This window comes from Hyla sarda, unplaced genomic scaffold, assembly GCF_029499605.1.
Source record: "Hyla sarda isolate aHylSar1 unplaced genomic scaffold, aHylSar1.hap1 scaffold_107, whole genome shotgun sequence".
NCBI lineage: Eukaryota > Metazoa > Chordata > Amphibia > Anura > Hylidae > Hyla > Hyla sarda.
The window spans coordinates 225,237-245,777 of NW_026607689.1; the positions used below are offsets into that span (position 1 = coordinate 225,237).

The 20,541-nt window shown below is 47.3% G+C and overlaps 8 non-coding genes and 1 pseudogene across 8 annotated transcripts; all 9 read left to right on the forward strand.

The window, feature by feature from the left end:
• The first annotated feature begins 586 nt into the window (after positions 1-586).
• LOC130299956 (U2 spliceosomal RNA) lies at positions 587-777 on the forward strand. Its single transcript, XR_008850978.1, has one exon. It is a non-coding gene; the product is annotated as a U2 spliceosomal RNA (small nuclear RNA).
• A 2,087-nt stretch (positions 778-2,864) lies between these two features.
• On the forward strand, positions 2,865-3,055 carry LOC130299958 (U2 spliceosomal RNA). The gene has a single exon (XR_008850980.1). It is a non-coding gene; the product is annotated as a U2 spliceosomal RNA (small nuclear RNA).
• Positions 3,056-5,144: 2,089 nt separating this feature from the next.
• On the forward strand, positions 5,145-5,335 carry LOC130299959 (U2 spliceosomal RNA). Its single transcript, XR_008850981.1, has one exon. It is a non-coding gene; the product is annotated as a U2 spliceosomal RNA (small nuclear RNA).
• A 2,071-nt stretch (positions 5,336-7,406) lies between these two features.
• LOC130300147 (U2 spliceosomal RNA) lies at positions 7,407-7,624 on the forward strand (annotated as a pseudogene).
• A 2,794-nt stretch (positions 7,625-10,418) lies between these two features.
• LOC130300107 (U2 spliceosomal RNA) lies at positions 10,419-10,608 on the forward strand. The gene has a single exon (XR_008851120.1). It is a non-coding gene; the product is annotated as a U2 spliceosomal RNA (small nuclear RNA).
• A 2,083-nt stretch (positions 10,609-12,691) lies between these two features.
• On the forward strand, positions 12,692-12,882 carry LOC130300041 (U2 spliceosomal RNA). Its single transcript, XR_008851056.1, has one exon. It is a non-coding gene; the product is annotated as a U2 spliceosomal RNA (small nuclear RNA).
• A 2,094-nt stretch (positions 12,883-14,976) lies between these two features.
• Positions 14,977-15,167, forward strand: LOC130299960 (U2 spliceosomal RNA). The gene has a single exon (XR_008850982.1). It is a non-coding gene; the product is annotated as a U2 spliceosomal RNA (small nuclear RNA).
• Positions 15,168-17,248: 2,081 nt separating this feature from the next.
• On the forward strand, positions 17,249-17,439 carry LOC130299934 (U2 spliceosomal RNA). The gene has a single exon (XR_008850956.1). It is a non-coding gene; the product is annotated as a U2 spliceosomal RNA (small nuclear RNA).
• A 2,088-nt stretch (positions 17,440-19,527) lies between these two features.
• LOC130299961 (U2 spliceosomal RNA) lies at positions 19,528-19,718 on the forward strand. Its single transcript, XR_008850983.1, has one exon. It is a non-coding gene; the product is annotated as a U2 spliceosomal RNA (small nuclear RNA).
• Positions 19,719-20,541: the final 823 nt, after the last annotated feature.

Sequence of the window (20,541 nt, forward strand, 5' to 3'; positions counted from 1 at the left end):
TAAACAACAACAACCCAGCTTTGTTGTGTATGTAACCATAGGGATTTGTGATGTCACCTAGAACCTTCACAGCAGCGACAGCTTTATGAGGAGCATCAGCACTGCTCTGCCTGAGCAGAACCATCACCGCCATAGGTTGTCAAATAACCCGGGTTTAACCCACACAGGTAAGTCCAATGGGGTGCAGGCATGTCCTCTATGCTTACAGCTTCCCGTGGGTGTTGGTTTGATACCGTTTGGGGACAGCCAAGGAGGCATCTGCAGGCAACAAAGGTAGGTGTGTGCTTGTGTGTGTGTTTCCTATGCAGATCCTAAGCCCAGTGTCACATGCAAGTAGGAGGAGTAAGAAGGGTTCCTGGCAAATCCGGGTTATGGATTGCATTTAAAAAGGCCCCGTGGGAGTGCAATGGGCCCCTGTCTTGCTGCTTAGCAATAATGGTATGGGTTTAGGTTCTGCTGTGTGTACTGGTGGTTGACTGCCCCCCAGCCCAGAGTGTGCATGGAAAATTGTCTGGCAGCCTCCCTGACAGCAAGCAGTGATAGTGCCCATGAAGGGCACCTTGTTGGGCCCGCCCCTTTCACGGTTATCGCTTCTCGGCCTTTTGGCTAAGATCAAGTGTAGTATCTGTTCTTATCAGTTTAATATCTGATACGTCCCCTATCTGGGGACCATATATTAAATGGATTTTTGAGAACGGGGGCCGATTTCGAAGCTTGCTTCCGTCGCCCTATGCATTGACCCGATATGGCAGTATCTTCGGGTACAGTGCACCACCCCCTTACAGGGTTAAAAAGAAAGATTCCTACTTTCATTGCTACCTGCTTGCTGGCTAGCCAGCTAGCCAGCCCTGTGGGCCTTGCTGCTGCTGCAGCCAAAAAACAAAAGGTGGTGCTGCTGCTGCTTCTGCTGCTTCTGCTTCTGCTTGTGTCTGGCCGCTGTTGGAGCGTCCAGGCACAGGACTTCTGCTGCTGCTGACTAAATGGCCTCCTTAATTGGATCATTTGAGTAGCCAGCACACCTGTGCAGGTAGGGCATGACATGATAGGCAGCTGCCTTGATAGCGGGTGGGTGCTGAATGTTCCTAATTGACAAAATAAGATTAATGCTTATGAAGAAATATAAAATCTCATCCCTTCCCCAATATCGCGCCACACCCCTACCCCTTAATTCCCTGGTTGAACTTGATGGACATATGTCTTTTTTCGACCGTACTAACTATGTAACTATGTAACATAACATGGGGGGGGGGGGGGGTCTCCTGGCTGTTCACACAGGTGTGTCATTGCTGTACATTGACCATGCATTGCTTCTGTGGTATTGCAAAGGCAAAGACAAATGCTTCCAGCCATCCATTGCACTAATGGATTGGTCATCAGCTGGCTGTCTATGTCCCGCATCAATATAGACCAAAGTACAGAGGGTTAGGCTATGCTATTGTGCACCTACCTGATGCATCAGAAGGTGCGAGGCCCTTGCTAAATTCTGTGCACAGACTTTGAGATCTATACTTTAGACTGTATCTAAACCTGCTCCAACATGGACTGACATTCTGGCCTACTTTCAGCCGATGCGACTTGTCTGTCGCTGAACAGTCGCTTTTTATGTATTCAGCACCTATGTATAATGTTGTAAAAATGCTCTAGAAGCTAAAGTCGCAGAAATGTCACACATATTTGGCCTGCAACTTTCTGTGCGACAAATTCAGACAGGAAAAATCAGTATAAATCCTTAGAAAATTATCCCCCAGTGTCTCCATCTGCTGGCGGTATTGAATAAGCATTGCTGCACTGATGGGGTATGCATTAGACGAAAAAAAAAGAAGAAAAAGAAGAAGAATACGCCCAGAAAAGAGGCGAAAAGGAGAAAAACGTAAAAAAACGTGAAAAAAAAGTAAGAGGAAGAGAAGGGAAAAAAAGGTGGAAATGGGTTTAAAAGTGATTTCGGCGGAGAAATATATATATATATATATATATATATATATATATATATACGCGCACACACACACATATATATAAACGTATTCTCCGTTGAGATATTGCAGCCGCTGCTGTGTCCAGGCCCAGGAGCCTTAGCACTGTGCTGTGATGTCACTCAATACCACTGACATCACTAGGTGTAAACAACATCTCTCCTTTGCTGTGTATGTGACTATGGAGCTGTTTGGTGATGTCGTCTATTATGGCCTTCATAGAAGCAACAGGAGATTGTTGCATCCATCTAGAACCCTCAGAACTACAGTGCTATGATGTCACTCACTTCCACAGGCCTTGCAGAGTGTAAACAACAACAACCCAGCTTTGTTGTGTATGTAACCATAGGGATTTGTGATGTCACCTAGAACCTTCACAGCAGCGACAGCTTTATGAGGAGCATCAGCACTGCTCTGCCTGAGCAGAACCATCACCGCCATAGGTTGTCAAATAACCCGGGTTTAACCCACACAGGTAAGTCCAATGGGGTGCAGGCATGTCCTCTATGCTTACAGCTTCCCGTGGGTGTTGGTTTGATACCGTTTGGGGACAGCCAAGGAGGCATCTGCAGGCAACAAAGGTAGGTGTGTGCTTGTGTGTGTGTTTCCTATGCAGATCCTAAGCCCAGTGTCACATGCAAGTAGGAGGAGTAAGAAGGGTTCCTGGCAAATCCGGGTTATGGATTGCATTTAAAAAGGCCCCGTGGGAGTGCAATGGGCCCCTGTCTTGCTGCTTAGCAATAATGGTATGGGTTTAGGTTCTGCTGTGTGTACTGGTGGTTGACTGCCCCCCAGCCCAGAGTGTGCATGGAAAATTGTCTGGCAGCCTCCCTGACAGCAAGCAGTGATAGTGCCCATGAAGGGCACCTTGTTGGGCCCGCCCCTTTCACGGTTATCGCTTCTCGGCCTTTTGGCTAAGATCAAGTGTAGTATCTGTTCTTATCAGTTTAATATCTGATACGTCCCCTATCTGGGGACCATATATTAAATGGATTTTTGAGAACGGGGGCCGATTTCGAAGCTTGCTTCCGTCGCCCTATGCATTGACCCGATATGGCAGTATCTTCGGGTACAGTGCACCACCCCCTTACAGGGTTAAAAAGAAAGATTCCTACTTTCATTGCTACCTGCTTGCTGGCTAGCCAGCTAGCCAGCCCTGTGGGCCTTGCTGCTGCTGCAGCCAAAAAACAAAAGGTGGTGCTTCTGCTGCTTCTGCTTCTGCTTGTGTCTGGCCGCTGTTGGAGCGTCCAGGCACAGGACTTCTGCTGCTGCTGACTAAACGGCCTCCTTAATTGGATCATTTGAGTAGCCAGCACACCTGTGCAGGTAGGGCATGACATGATAGGCAGCTGCCTTGATAGCGGGTGGGTGCTGAATGTTCCTAATTGACAAAATAAGATTAATGCTTATGAAGAAATATAAAATCTCATACCTTCCCCAATATCGCGCCACACCCCTACCCCTTAATTCCCTGGTTGAACTTGATGGACATATGTCTTTTTTCGACCGTACTAACTATGTAACTATGTAACATAACATGGGGGGGGGGGGGGGGGTCTCCTGGCTGTTCACACAGGTGTGTCATTGCTGTACATTGACCATGCATTGCTTCTGTGGTATTGCAAAGGCAAAGACAAATGCTTCCAGCCATCCATTGCACTAATGGATTGGTCATCAGCTGGCTGTCTATGTCCCGCATCAATATAGACCAAAGTACAGAGGGTTAGGCTATGCTATTGTGCACCTACCTGATGCATCAGAAGGTGCGAGGCCCTTGCTAAATTCTGTGCACAGACTTTGAGATCTATACTTTAGACTGTATCTAAACCTGCTCCAACATGGACTGACATTCTGGCCTACTTTCAGCCGATGCGACTTGTCTGTCGCTGAACAGTCGCTTTTTATGTATTCAGCACCTATGTATAATGTTGTAAAAATGCTCTAGAAGCTAAAGTCGCAGAAATGTCACACATATTTGGCCTGCAACTTTCTGTGCGACAAATTCAGACAGGAAAAATCAGTATAAATCCTTAGAAAATTATCCCCCAGTGTCTCCATCTGCTGGCGGTATTGAATAAGCATTGCTGCACTGATGGGGTATGCATTAGACGAAAAAAAAGAAGAAAAAGAAGAATAATACGCCCAGAAAAGAGGCGAAAAGGAGAAAAACGTAAAAAAACGTGAAAAAAAAGTAAGAGGAAGAGAAGGGAAAAAAAGGTGGAAATGGGTTTAAAAGTGATTTCGGCGGAGAAATATATATATATATATATATATATATATATATATATATATATATATATACGCGCACACACACACATATATATAAACGTATTCTCCGTTGAGATATTGCAGCCGCTGCTGTGTCCAGGCCCAGGAGCCTTAGCACTGTGCTGTGATGTCACTCAATACCACTGACATCACTAGGTGTAAACAACATCTCTCCTTTGCTGTGTATGTGACTATGGAGCTGTTTGGTGATGTCGTCTATTATGGCCTTCATAGAAGCAACAGGAGATTGTTGCATCCATCTAGAACCCTCAGAACTACAGTGCTATGATGTCACTCACTTCCACAGGCCTTGCAGAGTGTAAACAACAACAACCCAGCTTTGTTGTGTATGTAACCATAGGGATTTGTGATGTCACCTAGAACCTTCACAGCAGCGACAGCTTTATGAGGAGCATCAGCACTGCTCTGCCTGAGCAGAACCATCACCGCCATAGGTTGTCAAATAACCCGGGTTTAACCCACACAGGTAAGTCCAATGGGGTGCAGGCATGTCCTCTATGCTTACAGCTTCCCGTGGGTGTTGGTTTGATACCGTTTGGGGACAGCCAAGGAGGCATCTGCAGGCAACAAAGGTAGGTGTGTGCTTGTGTGTGTGTTTCCTATGCAGATCCTAAGCCCAGTGTCACATGCAAGTAGGAGGAGTAAGAAGGGTTCCTGGCAAATCCGGGTTATGGATTGCATTTAAAAAGGCCCCGTGGGAGTGCAATGGGCCCCTGTCTTGCTGCTTAGCAATAATGGTATGGGTTTAGGTTCTGCTGTGTGTACTGGTGGTTGACTGCCCCCCAGCCCAGAGTGTGCATGGAAAATTGTCTGGCAGCCTCCCTGACAGCAAGCAGTGATAGTGCCCATGAAGGGCACCTTGTTGGGCCCGCCCCTTTCACGGTTATCGCTTCTCGGCCTTTTGGCTAAGATCAAGTGTAGTATCTGTTCTTATCAGTTTAATATCTGATACGTCCCCTATCTGGGGACCATATATTAAATGGATTTTTGAGAACGGGGGCCGATTTCGAAGCTTGCTTCCGTCGCCCTATGCATTGACCCGATATGGCAGTATCTTCGGGTACAGTGCACCACCCCCTTACAGGGTTAAAAAGAAAGATTCCTACTTTCATTGCTACCTGCTTGCTGGCTAGCCAGCTAGCCAGCCCTGTGGGCCTTGCTGCTGCTGCAGCCAAAAAACAAAAGGTGGTGCTGCTGCTGCTTCTGCTGCTTCTGCTTCTGCTTGTGTCTGGCCGCTGTTGGAGCGTCCAGGCACAGGACTTCTGCTGCTGCTGACTAAATGGCCTCCTTAATTGGATCATTTGAGTAGCCAGCACACCTGTGCAGGTAGGGCATGACATGATATGCAGCTGCCTTGATAGCGGGTGGGTGCTGAATGTTCCTAATTGACAAAATAAGATTAATGCTTATGAAGAAATATAAAATCTCATCCCTTCCCCAATATCGCGCCACACCCCTACCCCTTAATTCCCTGGTTGAACTTGATGGACATATGTCTTTTTTCGACCGTACTAACTATGTAACTATGTAACATAACATGGGGGGGGGGGGGGGGTCTCCTGGCTGTTCACACAGGTGTGTCATTGCTGTACATTGACCATGCATTGCTTCTGTGGTATTGCAAAGGCAAAGACAAATGCTTCCAGCCATCCATTGCACTAATGGATTGGTCATCAGCTGGCTGTCTATGTCCCGCATCAATATAGACCAAAGTACAGAGGGTTAGGCTATGCTATTGTGCACCTACCTGATGCATCAGAAGGTGCGAGGCCCTTGCTAAATTCTGTGCACAGACTTTGAGATCTATACTTTAGACTGTATCTAAACCTGCTCCAACATGGACTGACATTCTGGCCTACTTTCAGCCGATGCGACTTGTCTGTCGCTGAACAGTCGCTTTTTATGTATTCAGCACCTATGTATAATGTTGTAAAAATGCTCTAGAAGCTAAAGTCGCAGAAATGTCACACATATTTGGCCTGCAACTTTCTGTGCGACAAATTCAGACAGGAAAAATCAGTATAAATCCTTAGAAAATTATCCCCCAGTGTCTCCATCTGCTGGCGGTATTGAATAAGCATTGCTGCACTGATGGGGTATGCATTAGACGAAAAAAAAGAAGAAAAAGAAGAATAATACGCCCAGAAAAGAGGCGAAAAGGAGAAAAACGTAAAAAAACGTGAAAAAAAAGTAAGAGGAAGAGAAGGGAAAAAAAGGTGGAAATGGGTTTAAAAGTGATTTCGGCGGAGAAATATATATATATATATATATATACGCGCACACACACACATATATATAAACGTATTCTCCGTTGAGATATTGCAGCCGCTGCTGTGTCCAGGCCCAGGAGCCTTAGCACTGTGCTGTGATGTCACTCAATACCACTGACATCACTAGGTGTAAACAACATCTCTCCTTTGCTGTGTATGTGACTATGGAGCTGTTTGGTGATGTCGTCTATTATGGCCTTCATAGAAGCAACAGGAGATTGTTGCATCCATCTAGAACCCTCAGAACTACAGTGCTATGATGTCACTCACTTCCACAGGCCTTGCAGAGTGTAAACAACAACAACCCAGCTTTGTTGTGTATGTAACCATAGGGATTTGTGATGTCACCTAGAACCTTCACAGCAGCGACAGCTTTATGAGGAGCATCAGCACTGCTCTGCCTGAGCAGAACCATCACCGCCATAGGTTGTCAAATAACCCGGGTTTAACCCACACAGGTAAGTCCAATGGGGTGCAGGCATGTCCTCTATGCTTACAGCTTCCCGTGGGTGTTGGTTTGATACCGTTTGGGGACAGCCAAGGAGGCATCTGCAGGCAACAAAGGTAGGTGTGTGCTTGTGTGTGTGTTTCCTATGCAGATCCTAAGCCCAGTGTCACATGCAAGTAGGAGGAGTAAGAAGGGTTCCTGGCAAATCCGGGTTATGGATTGCATTTAAAAAGGCCCCGTGGGAGTGCAATGGGCCCCTGTCTTGCTGCTTAGCAATAATGGTATGGGTTTAGGTTCTGCTGTGTGTACTGGTGGTTGACTGCCCCCCAGCCCAGAGTGTGCATGGAAAATTGTCTGGCAGCCTCCCTGACAGCAAGCAGTGATAGTGCCCATGAAGGGCACCTTGTTGGGCCCGCCCCTTTCACGGTTATCGCTTCTCGGCCTTTTGGCTAAGATCAAGTGTAGTATCTGCATTTGGTCTGGTCGGAAGGTGTCTGTGGTACCCCGCTTCTCGGCCTTGGGGGATTGTCTCTCCTTACGGAGGGACTTCACCCCCTTGCTGCTATTGGGGAGCGGGCTTAGTCCACAGACAACGGGTTGCGATCCCCCTGTCTCTGGGACCTTGTGTCTCAGAAGGCATTTTCGGTACGTTGAGCGTTACCTGTAGCTTCGGAAGCACCTAGGGTACCCCCGACCTCTGCCTTGGGTAAGGGTTCCGCTTTTATAGCGGGATTCCGAGCCCCTGCTGCTATTGGGGAAGGGGCTTAGTCCCTGGGTGTGGAAGATGCCGTTCTCCTGGACTTTCCCCTCTGGGGAAATGTCGATGCGAAATACCATCCGCATAGAGGTGTCGGAGAGCCATCGTCAGTTGAAGAACCTCCGCTTCATTGCGGAGGTGATTCTTCTTGACTACTTCCGCCTCAATAGGGAGGACATCCTGTGTCTAAATGACCAGGAAAGCCGTGGCCTGTATACCGTCACCTTCACGGCCACGGCGTGTTGCGATAACATCTATGCAACCTTGTCTGGTGCGGACCAGAGGGACGATCGACTCGACGGTCTTTCGTTCCAGTTCCTCTATGGTGAGGAACATATACCGTTGGTGGTGGCTATGCACAGCCCTCATGTGACCACGGAGGATATAGCCACTTTTCTTCGACGATACTGCGAAGAGGTGCGATTCGCAAACAAAATCTTGAACTCCGTGCGGTTCTGGAACGGCAAGAGGAAGTTCTGGGTCAAGCTCCGTAAGGATCCCGGTGGTATTGGGGGTCTTTGCCATCCGCCCCCAAATTTTGCCATCGGGAGAGTTCGGGGCTTCCTGTTCTATCCTCAAATGCCTATGTATTGCCGAAATTGCTTGAGGTTTGGCCACACCCAGGAGACCTGCGGCGCGGAGCGTGTGATTCGCTGCAATAGGTGTGGCCAAGAAGGTCACATAGCCTCAAGATGTAGCCATACGATAAGGTGCAACCTCTGCGGAGAGGAAAATCACAATTTTAATTCCTGTCCCCATAAAGCAAAAACTACGATGGGTGGGTCAAGGCTGGGCCCACCCAAAGAGGGGACAGGACAAAAGACGTCCTTTTTTAAGATGCCCAAACCCCAGATGGCAGGTACTGATGGGTCCAGGCCCAAGACCTCTGGTGCTCCATCGGGGGGCCCACCGGTGGTAGTGCTAGGGGGAGGCCATGGGGATTCCACGAAGCCCGGGCGGGTGATCGAGTTTACTGCCCGGGAAATTGAAAGACGTCGATCGACTTCCTACCTGGCTCAAGAGCCCGCCAAAACTTCTGAAGGGGGCTCACCTGTGGCGGGTGGCAGCCGACGGGCCTTGGTGGGGGCAGAGGTGGACCCAAAATTGCAACATAAGCCAGGTACTGGCTTGGCCCAGGGTCGCCCTGCTCCGGACGAAGAGGCCCCGGTGAAAGCCCGCCGGAAGGGGAGCCAGGTGGCCAGGTCTGAGCCCGGTCCTGTTACTCCGCCTATACAGGACAGGGCCAAGAAGACAAGTGGCGCCAAACCAGGGTTTGCTGCCCCGCCAGCAGTGGACCCGGTGGGTAAAACTGGCCATCGTCGATCGATGGGGAAGTTGGAGCAACAGTCCTCAGCAACGCTTGCTGGGGAACAAGCGATGAAAACTTCCCAAGGTAGCGGCAAAGGTTCCGGAAAAGAGGCCTCACAGGCCCCTGTGCAGCAGTTCCAGTCGTCAAAAGATGAAAGAAGACGCAGATCCATCAGCCGGGGGCCAGAGATTACATCGAGTGAGAGCAACACAGAGGATATGGACAGCAGTGTGACATTTAAAAGACAAAGAGAAGAAGAAGAGGAAGACATTCAAAGGAAAGCGGCGTGCCGTAGTTCGGACGAGAGCGAGCTCAGGGTCGGGGCATCATCGATCTCAAGCTCCGACCCTCAGAACATCAAGGAGCTGATGACCCCGCAGGCGGGGGATGACGGTACGCAGCTTATTATTGACTTTGATTCTCCAAGCACGGACTCTCCATAAACTATGCCTATCCCTGTAAAAATTGCCTCACTCAATGTGAGGTCCTTAAAGAGCCCTGATCGCAGGGCTGCTTTATTTTCTTATCTAGAGACATGTGACTTTGACCTTTGCCTGCTACAAGAATGTGGAATCCCTAGTAAAATGGACTATAAAGACTTAAAAGAAGACTGGAAGCTGGGCCCATCCATATGGTCCGGTGCAAATGACTGTCGTTCTGTGGGTGTTGGGCTGCTCTGCCGAGGCCAGTCCTTTTCTATTCATACAGTAACTGAGATTGTGCCTGGCAGAGCTCTTTTAATTCATCTATATTTTAATGGACTTTTAATTCGTGTTTTAAATGTGTATGCCCCTCCTGATAAACAGGAGCGGGCAGAACTATTTGAAATTTTACCACTGTTTTGTGTTGGGTCTTCCCCCCTGCTGGTGGGAGGTGATTTTAACTGCATACGTGATGGGGAACACCGGCAGGGTGGGGATATTAATCGTAAAGACCGCACTTCTTACCTGCTTAAAAATTTTATTGATGATTTTAATTTGAAAGATTGCTGGAAGGATCTCTTGCCGGAGGACCCGGGCGCCACATGGTCCAATGGAAGAGTGAGCTCCAGAATCAATTTTATTTTTTCCTCTAGAGCTTTTAAACCCCTGAAATGCACGCTCGAGCAGAATATCTTCTCTGATCATAAGCTCCTCTTGGTGGGCCTGGAGCTAGAGGGGGAGCAAAAAGCAAAAAGGGGCCTCTGGAGATTAAACACCACACTCCTAGAGGACCCTGAGATAAAAGAGGAGTTTGTGCGGACCTACCAATGCTGGCAATCACAAAGAAAACCCCACGAGCCTATGCTGCACTGGTGGGAGGGCACCAAATCTAAAATCAGATTTTTTTTTATCAAAGCAGGTAAGAAGAAGGCAAAAATGGAAAAACAGTGGTTTTATGTTCTTAACATGCGTTTAAATGTACTTTTTAAATCTGTTCTTATCAGTTTAATATCTGATACGTCCCCTATCTGGGGACCATATATTAAATGGATTTTTGAGAACGGGGGCCGATTTCGAAGCTTGCTTCCGTCGCCCTATGCATTGACCCGATATGGCAGTATCTTCGGGTACAGTGCACCACCCCCTTACAGGGTTAAAAAGAAAGATTCCTACTTTCATTGCTACCTGCTTGCTGGCTAGCCAGCTAGCCAGCCCTGTGGGCCTTGCTGCTGCTGCAGCCAAAAAACAAAAGGTGGTGCTGCTGCTGCTTCTGCTGCTTCTGCTTCTGCTTGTGTCTGGCCGCTGTTGGAGCGTCCAGGCACAGGACTTCTGCTGCTGCTGACTAAATGGCCTCCTTAATTGGATCATTTGAGTAGCCAGCACACCTGTGCAGGTAGGGCATGACATGATAGGCAGCTGCCTTGATAGCGGGTGGGTGCTGAATGTTCCTAATTGACAAAATAAGATTAATGCTTATGAAGAAATATAAAATCTCATCCCTTCCCCAATATCGCGCCACACCCCTACCCCTTAATTCCCTGGTTGAACTTGATGGACATATGTCTTTTTTCGACCGTACTAACTATGTAACTATGTAACATAACATGGGGGGGGGGGGTCTCCTGGCTGTTCACACAGGTGTGTCATTGCTGTACATTGACCATGCATTGCTTCTGTGGTATTGCAAAGGCAAAGACAAATGCTTCCAGCCATCCATTGCACTAATGGATTGGTCATCAGCTGGCTGTCTATGTCCCGCATCAATATAGACCAAAGTACAGAGGGTTAGGCTATGCTATTGTGCACCTACCTGATGCATCAGAAGGTGCGAGGCCCTTGCTAAATTCTGTGCACAGACTTTGAGATCTATACTTTAGACTGTATCTAAACCTGCTCCAACATGGACTGACATTCTGGCCTACTTTCAGCCGATGCGACTTGTCTGTCGCTGAACAGTCGCTTTTTATGTATTCAGCACCTATGTATAATGTTGTAAAAATGCTCTAGAAGCTAAAGTCGCAGAAATGTCACACATATTTGGCCTGCAACTTTCTGTGCGACAAATTCAGACAGGAAAAATCAGTATAAATCCTTAGAAAATTATCCCCCAGTGTCTCCATCTGCTGGCGGTATTGAATAAGCATTGCTGCACTGATGGGGTATGCATTAGACGAAAAAAAAGAAGAAAAAGAAGAATAATACGCCCAGAAAAGAGGCGAAAAGGAGAAAAACGTAAAAAAACGTGAAAAAAAAGTAAGAGGAAGAGAAGGGAAAAAAAGGTGGAAATGGGTTTAAAAGTGATTTCGGCGGAGAAATATATATATATATATATATATATATATATATATATATACGCGCACACACACACATATATATAAACGTATTCTCCGTTGAGATATTGCAGCCGCTGCTGTGTCCAGGCCCAGGAGCCTTAGCACTGTGCTGTGATGTCACTCAATACCACTGACATCACTAGGTGTAAACAACATCTCTCCTTTGCTGTGTATGTGACTATGGAGCTGTTTGGTGATGTCGTCTATTATGGCCTTCATAGAAGCAACAGGAGATTGTTGCATCCATCTAGAACCCTCAGAACTACAGTGCTATGATGTCACTCACTTCCACAGGCCTTGCAGAGTGTAAACAACAACAACCCAGCTTTGTTGTGTATGTAACCATAGGGATTTGTGATGTCACCTAGAACCTTCACAGCAGCGACAGCTTTATGAGGAGCATCAGCACTGCTCTGCCTGAGCAGAACCATCACCGCCATAGGTTGTCAAATAACCCGGGTTTAACCCACACAGGTAAGTCCAATGGGGTGCAGGCATGTCCTCTATGCTTACAGCTTCCCGTGGGTGTTGGTTTGATACCGTTTGGGGACAGCCAAGGAGGCATCTGCAGGCAACAAAGGTAGGTGTGTGCTTGTGTGTGTGTTTCCTATGCAGATCCTAAGCCCAGTGTCACATGCAAGTAGGAGGAGTAAGAAGGGTTCCTGGCAAATCCGGGTTATGGATTGCATTTAAAAAGGCCCCGTGGGAGTGCAATGGGCCCCTGTCTTGCTGCTTAGCAATAATGGTATGGGTTTAGGTTCTGCTGTGTGTACTGGTGGTTGACTGCCCCCCAGCCCAGAGTGTGCATGGAAAATTGTCTGGCAGCCTCCCTGACAGCAAGCAGTGATAGTGCCCATGAAGGGCACCTTGTTGGGCCCGCCCCTTTCACGGTTATCGCTTCTCGGCCTTTTGGCTAAGATCAAGTGTAGTATCTGTTCTTATCAGTTTAATATCTGATACGTCCCCTATCTGGGGACCATATATTAAATGGATTTTTGAGAACGGGGGCCGATTTCGAAGCTTGCTTCCGTCGCCCTATGCATTGACCCGATATAGCAGTATCTTCGGGTACAGTGCACCACCCCCTTACAGGGTTAAAAAGAAAGATTCCTACTTTCATTGCTACCTGCTTGCTGGCTAGCCAGCTAGCCAGCCCTGTGGGCCTTGCTGCTGCTGCAGCCAAAAAACAAAAGGTGGTGCTGCTGCTGCTTCTGCTGCTTCTGCTTCTGCTTGTGTCTGGCCGCTGTTGGAGCGTCCAGGCACAGGACTTCTGCTGCTGCTGACTAAATGGCCTCCTTAATTGGATCATTTGAGTAGCCAGCACACCTGTGCAGGTAGGGCATGACATGATAGGCAGCTGCCTTGATAGCGGGTGGGTGCTGAATGTTCCTAATTGACAAAATAAGATTAATGCTTATGAAGAAATATAAAATCTCATCCCTTCCCCAATATCGCGCCACACCCCTACCCCTTAATTCCCTGGTTGAACTTGATGGACATATGTCTTTTTTCGACCGTACTAACTATGTAACTATGTAACATAACATGGGGGGGGGGGGGGTCTCCTGGCTGTTCACACAGGTGTGTCATTGCTGTACATTGACCATGCATTGCTTCTGTGGTATTGCAAAGGCAAAGACAAATGCTTCCAGCCATCCATTGCACTAATGGATTGGTCATCAGCTGGCTGTCTATGTCCCGCATCAATATAGACCAAAGTACAGAGGGTTAGGCTATGCTATTGTGCACCTACCTGATGCATCAGAAGGTGCGAGGCCCTTGCTAAATTCTGTGCACAGACTTTGAGATCTATACTTTAGACTGTATCTAAACCTGCTCCAACATGGACTGACATTCTGGCCTACTTTCAGCCGATGCGACTTGTCTGTCGCTGAACAGTCGCTTTTTATGTATTCAGCACCTATGTATAATGTTGTAAAAATGCTCTAGAAGCTAAAGTCGCAGAAATGTCACACATATTTGGCCTGCAACTTTCTGTGCGACAAATTCAGACAGGAAAAATCAGTATAAATCCTTAGAAAATTATCCCCCAGTGTCTCCATCTGCTGGCGGTATTGAATAAGCATTGCTGCACTGATGGGGTATGCATTAGACGAAAAAAAAAGAAGAAAAAGAAGAAGAATACACCCAGAAAAGAGGCGAAAAGGAGAAAAACGTAAAAAAACGTGAAAAAAAAGTAAGAGGAAGAGAAGGGAAAAAAAGGTGGAAATGGGTTTAAAAGTGATTTCGGCGGAGAAATATATATATATATATATATATATATATATATATATATATATATATACGCGCACACACACACATATATATAAACGTATTCTCCGTTGAGATATTGCAGCCGCTGCTGTGTCCAGGCCCAGGAGCCTTAGCACTGTGCTGTGATGTCACTCAATACCACTGACATCACTAGGTGTAAACAACATCTCTCCTTTGCTGTGTATGTGACTATGGAGCTGTTTGGTGATGTCGTCTATTATGGCCTTCATAGAAGCAACAGGAGATTGTTGCATCCATCTAGAACCCTCAGAACTACAGTGCTATGATGTCACTCACTTCCACAGGCCTTGCAGAGTGTAAACAACAACAACCCAGCTTTGTTGTGTATGTAACCATAGGGATTTGTGATGTCACCTAGAACCTTCACAGCAGCGACAGCTTTATGAGGAGCATCAGCACTGCTCTGCCTGAGCAGAACCATCACCGCCATAGGTTGTCAAATAACCCGGGTTTAACCCACACAGGTAAGTCCAATGGGGTGCAGGCATGTCCTCTATGCTTACAGCTTCCCGTGGGTGTTGGTTTGATACCGTTTGGGGACAGCCAAGGAGGCATCTGCAGGCAACAAAGGTAGGTGTGTGCTTGTGTGTGTGTTTCCTATGCAGATCCTAAGCCCAGTGTCACATGCAAGTAGGAGGAGTAAGAAGGGTTCCTGGCAAATCCGGGTTATGGATTGCATTTAAAAAGGCCCCGTGGGAGTGCAATGGGCCCCTGTCTTGCTGCTTAGCAATAATGGTATGGGTTTAGGTTCTGCTGTGTGTACTGGTGGTTGACTGCCCCCCAGCCCAGAGTGTGCATGGAAAATTGTCTGGCAGCCTCCCTGACAGCAAGCAGTGATAGTGCCCATGAAGGGCACCTTGTTGGGCCCGCCCCTTTCACGGTTATCGCTTCTCGGCCTTTTGGCTAAGATCAAGTGTAGTATCTGTTCTTATCAGTTTAATATCTGATACGTCCCCTATCTGGGGACCATATATTAAATGGATTTTTGAGAACGGGGGCCGATTTCGAAGCTTGCTTCCGTCGCCCTATGCATTGACCCGATATGGCAGTATCTTCGGGTACAGTGCACCACCCCCTTACAGGGTTAAAAAGAAAGATTCCTACTTTCATTGCTACCTGCTTGCTGGCTAGCCAGCTAGCCAGCCCTGTGGGCCTTGCTGCTGCTGCAGCCAAAAAACAAAAGGTGGTGCTTCTGCTGCTTCTGCTTCTGCTTGTGTCTGGCCGCTGTTGGAGCGTCCAGGCACAGGACTTCTGCTGCTGCTGACTAAACGGCCTCCTTAATTGGATCATTTGAGTAGCCAGCACACCTGTGCAGGTAGGGCATGACATGATAGGCAGCTGCCTTGATAGCGGGTGGGTGCTGAATGTTCCTAATTGACAAAATAAGATTAATGCTTATGAAGAAATATAAAATCTCATACCTTCCCCAATATCGCGCCACACCCCTACCCCTTAATTCCCTGGTTGAACTTGATGGACATATGTCTTTTTTCGACCGTACTAACTATGTAACTATGTAACATAACATGGGGGGGGGGGGGTCTCCTGGCTGTTCACACAGGTGTGTCATTGCTGTACATTGACCATGCATTGCTTCTGTGGTATTGCAAAGGCAAAGACAAATGCTTCCAGCCATCCATTGCACTAATGGATTGGTCATCAGCTGGCTGTCTATGTCCCGCATCAATATAGACCAAAGTACAGAGGGTTAGGCTATGCTATTGTGCACCTACCTGATGCATCAGAAGGTGCGAGGCCCTTGCTAAATTCTGTGCACAGACTTTGAGATCTATACTTTAGACTGTATCTAAACCTGCTCCAACATGGACTGACATTCTGGCCTACTTTCAGCCGATGCGACTTGTCTGTCGCTGAACAGTCGCTTTTTATGTATTCAGCACCTATGTATAATGTTGTAAAAATGCTCTAGAAGCTAAAGTCGCAGAAATGTCACACATATTTGGCCTGCAACTTTCTGTGCGACAAATTCAGACAGGAAAAATCAGTATAAATCCTTAGAAAATTATCCCCCAGTGTCTCCATCTGCTGGCGGTATTGAATAAGCATTGCTGCACTGATGGGGTATGCATTAGACGAAAAAAAAGAAGAAAAAGAAGAATAATACGCCCAGAAAAGAGGCGAAAAGGAGAAAAACGTAAAAAAACGTGAAAAAAAAGTAAGAGGAAGAGAAGGGAAAAAAAGGTGGAAATGGGTTTAAAAGTGATTTCGGCGGAGAAATATATATATATATATATATATATATATATATATATATATATATACGCGCACACACACACATATATATAAACGTATTCTCCGTTGAGATATTGCAGCCGCTGCTGTGTCCAGGCCCAGGAGCCTTAGCACTGTGCTGTGATGTCACTCAATACCACTGACATCACTAGGTGTAAACAACATCTCTCCTTTGCTGTGTATGTGACTATGGAGCTGTTTGGTGATGTCGTCTATTATGGCCTTCATAGAAGCAACAGGAGATTGTTGCATCCATCTAGAACCCTCAGAACTACAGTGCTATGATGTCACTCACTTCCACAGGCCTTGCAGAGTGTAAACAACAACAACCCAGCTTTGTTGTGTATGTAACCATAGGGATTTGTGATGTCACCTAGAACCTTCACAGCAGCGACAGCTTTATGAGGAGCATCAGCACTGCTCTGCCTGAGCAGAACCATCACCGCCATAGGTTGTCAAATAACCCGGGTTTAACCCACACAGGTAAGTCCAATGGGGTGCAGGCATGTCCTCTATGCTTACAGCTTCCCGTGGGTGTTGGTTTGATACCGTTTGGGGACAGCCAAGGAGGCATCTGCAGGCAACAAAGGTAGGTGTGTGCTTGTGTGTGTGTTTCCTATGCAGATCCTAAGCCCAGTGTCACATGCAAGTAGGAGGAGTAAGAAGGGTTCCTGGCAAATCCGGGTTATGGATTGCATTTAAAAAGGCCCCGTGGGAGTGCAATGGGCCCCTGTCTTGCTGCTTAGCAATAATGGTATGGGTTTAGGTTCTGCTGTGTGTACTGGTGGTTGACTGCCCCCCAGCCCAGAGTGTGCATGGAAAATTGTCTGGCAGCCTCCCTGACAGCAAGCAGTGATAGTGCCCATGAAGGGCACCTTGTTGGGCCCGCCCCTTTCACGGTTATCGCTTCTCGGCCTTTTGGCTAAGATCAAGTGTAGTATCTGTTCTTATCAGTTTAATATCTGATACGTCCCCTATCTGGGGACCATATATTAAATGGATTTTTGAGAACGGGGGCCGATTTTGAAGCTTGCTTCCGTCGCCCTATGCATTGACCCGATATGGCAGTATCTTCGGGTACAGTGCACCACCCCCTTACAGGGTTAAAAAGAAAGATTCCTACTTTCATTGCTACCTGCTTGCTGGCTAGCCAGCTAGCCAGCCCTGTGGGCCTTGCTGCTGCTGCAGCCAAAAAACAAAAGGTGGTGCTGCTGCTGCTTCTGCTGCTTCTGCTTCTGCTTGTGTCTGGCCGCTGTTGGAGCGTCCAGGCACAGGACTTCTGCTGCTGCTGACTAAATGGCCTCCTTAATTGGATCATTTGAGTAGCCAGCACACCTGTGCAGGTAGGGCATGACATGATAGGCAGCTGCCTTGATAGCGGGTGGGTGCTGAATGTTCCTAATTGACAAAATAAGATTAATGCTTATGAAGAAATATAAAATCTCATCCCTTCCCCAATATCGCGCCACACCCCTACCCCTTAATTCCCTGGTTGAACTTGATGGACATATGTCTTTTTTCGACCGTACTAACTATGTAACTATGTAACATAACATGGGGGGGGGGGGGTCTCCTGGCTGTTCACACAGGTGTGTCATTGCTGTACATTGACCATGCATTGCTTCTGTGGTATTGCAAAGGCAAAGACAAATGCTTCCAGCCATCCATTGCACTAATGGATTGGTCATCAGCTGGCTGTCTATGTCCCGCATCAATATAGACCAAAGTACAGAGGGTTAGGCTATGCTATTGTGCACCTACCTGATGCATCAGAAGGTGCGAGGCCCTTGCTAAATTCTGTGCACAGACTTTGAGATCTATACTTTAGACTGTATCTAAACCTGCTCCAACATGGACTGACATTCTGGCCTACTTTCAGCCGATGCGACTTGTCTGTCGCTGAACAGTCGCTTTTTATGTATTCAGCACCTATGTATAATGTTGTAAAAATGCTCTAGAAGCTAAAGTCGCAGAAATGTCACACATATTTGGCCTGCAACTTTCTGTGCGACAAATTCAGACAGGAAAAATCAGTATAAATCCTTAGAAAATTATCCCCCAGTGTCTCCATCTGCTGGCGGTATTGAATAAGCATTGCTGCACTGATGGGGTATGCATTAGACGAAAAAAAAGAAGAAAAAGAAGAATAATACGCCCAGAAAAGAGGCGAAAAGGAGAAAAACGTAAAAAAACGTGAAAAAAAAGTAAGAGGAAGAGAAGGGAAAAAAAGGTGGAAATGGGTTTAAAAGTGATTTCGGCGGAGAAATATATATATATATATATATATATATATATATATATATATATACGCGCACACACACACATATATATAAACGTATTCTCCGTTGAGATATTGCAGCCGCTGCTGTGTCCAGGCCCAGGAGCCTTAGCACTGTGCTGTGATGTCACTCAATACCACTGACATCACTAGGTGTAAACAACATCTCTCCTTTGCTGTGTATGTGACTATGGAGCTGTTTGGTGATGTCGTCTATTATGGCCTTCATAGAAGCAACAGGAGATTGTTGCATCCATCTAGAACCCTCAGAACTACAGTGCTATGATGTCACTCACTTCCACAGGCCTTGCAGAGTGTAAACAACAACAACCCAGCTTTGTTGTGTATGTAACCATAGGGATTTGTGATGTCACCTAGAACCTTCACAGCAGCGACAGCTTTATGAGGAGCATCAGCACTGCTCTGCCTGAGCAGAACCATCACCGCCATAGGTTGTCAAATAACCCGGGTTTAACCCACACAGGTAAGTCCAATGGGGTGCAGGCATGTCCTCTATGCTTACAGCTTCCCGTGGGTGTTGGTTTGATACCGTTTGGGGACAGCCAAGGAGGCATCTGCAGGCAACAAAGGTAGGTGTGTGCTTGTGTGTGTGTTTCCTATGCAGATCCTAAGCCCAGTGTCACATGCAAGTAGGAGGAGTAAGAAGGGTTCCTGGCAAATCCGGGTTATGGATTGCATTTAAAAAGGCCCCGTGGGAGTGCAATGGGCCCCTGTCTTGCTGCTTAGCAATAATGGTATGGGTTTAGGTTCTGCTGTGTGTACTGGTGGTTGACTGCCCCCCAGCCCAGAGTGTGCATGGAAAATTGTCTGGCAGCCTCCCTGACAGCAAGCAGTGATAGTGCCCATGAAGGGCACCTTGTTGGGCCCGCCCCTTTCACGGTTATCGCTTCTCGGCCTTTTGGCTAAGATCAAGTGTAGTATCTGTTCTTATCAGTTTAATATCTGATACGTCCCCTATCTGGGGACCATATATTAAATGGATTTTTGAGAACGGGGGCCGATTTCGAAGCTTGCTTCCGTCGCCCTATGCATTGACCCGATATGGCAGTATCTTCGGGTACAGTGCACCACCCCCTTACAGGGTTAAAAAGAAAGATTCCTACTTTCATTGCTACCTGCTTGCTGGCTAGCCAGCTAGCCAGCCCTGTGGGCCTTGCTGCTGCTGCAGCCAAAAAACAAAAGGTGGTGCTGCTGCTGCTTCTGCTGCTTCTGCTTCTGCTTGTGTCTGGCCGCTGTTGGAGCGTCCAGGCACAGGACTTCTGCTGCTGCTGACTAAACGGCCTCCTTAATTGGATCATTTGAGTAGCCAGCACACCTGTGCAGGTAGGGCATGACATGATAGGCAGCTGCCTTGATAGCGGGTGGGTGCTGAATGTTCCTAATTGACAAAATAAGATTAATGCTTATGAAGAAATATAAAATCTCATCCCTTCCCCAATATCGCGCCACACCCCTACCCCTTAATTCCCTGGTTGAACTTGATGGACATATGTCTTTTTTCGACCGTACTAACTATGTAACTCTGTAACATAACATGGGGGGGGGGGGGGTCTCCTGGCTGTTCACACAGGTGTGTCATTGCTGTACATTGACCATGCATTGCTTCTGTGGTATTGCAAAGGCAAAGACAAATGCTTCCAGCCATCCATTGCACTAATGGATTGGTCATCAGCTGGCTGTCTATGTCCCGCATCAATATAGACCAAAGTACAGAGGGTTAGGCTATGCTATTGTGCACCTACCTGATGCATCAGAAGGTGCGAGGCCCGGGGGGCGTGGCCTGGACGCGCATGGCGGAGGACGCTAGATAAGTGAGCTCCGTCTGTCTCCGGCTCTATAGCGGCACAAACCGGCTACATCCTGCATATACCTCTTGCATCTGCGTGGCTATCTGTT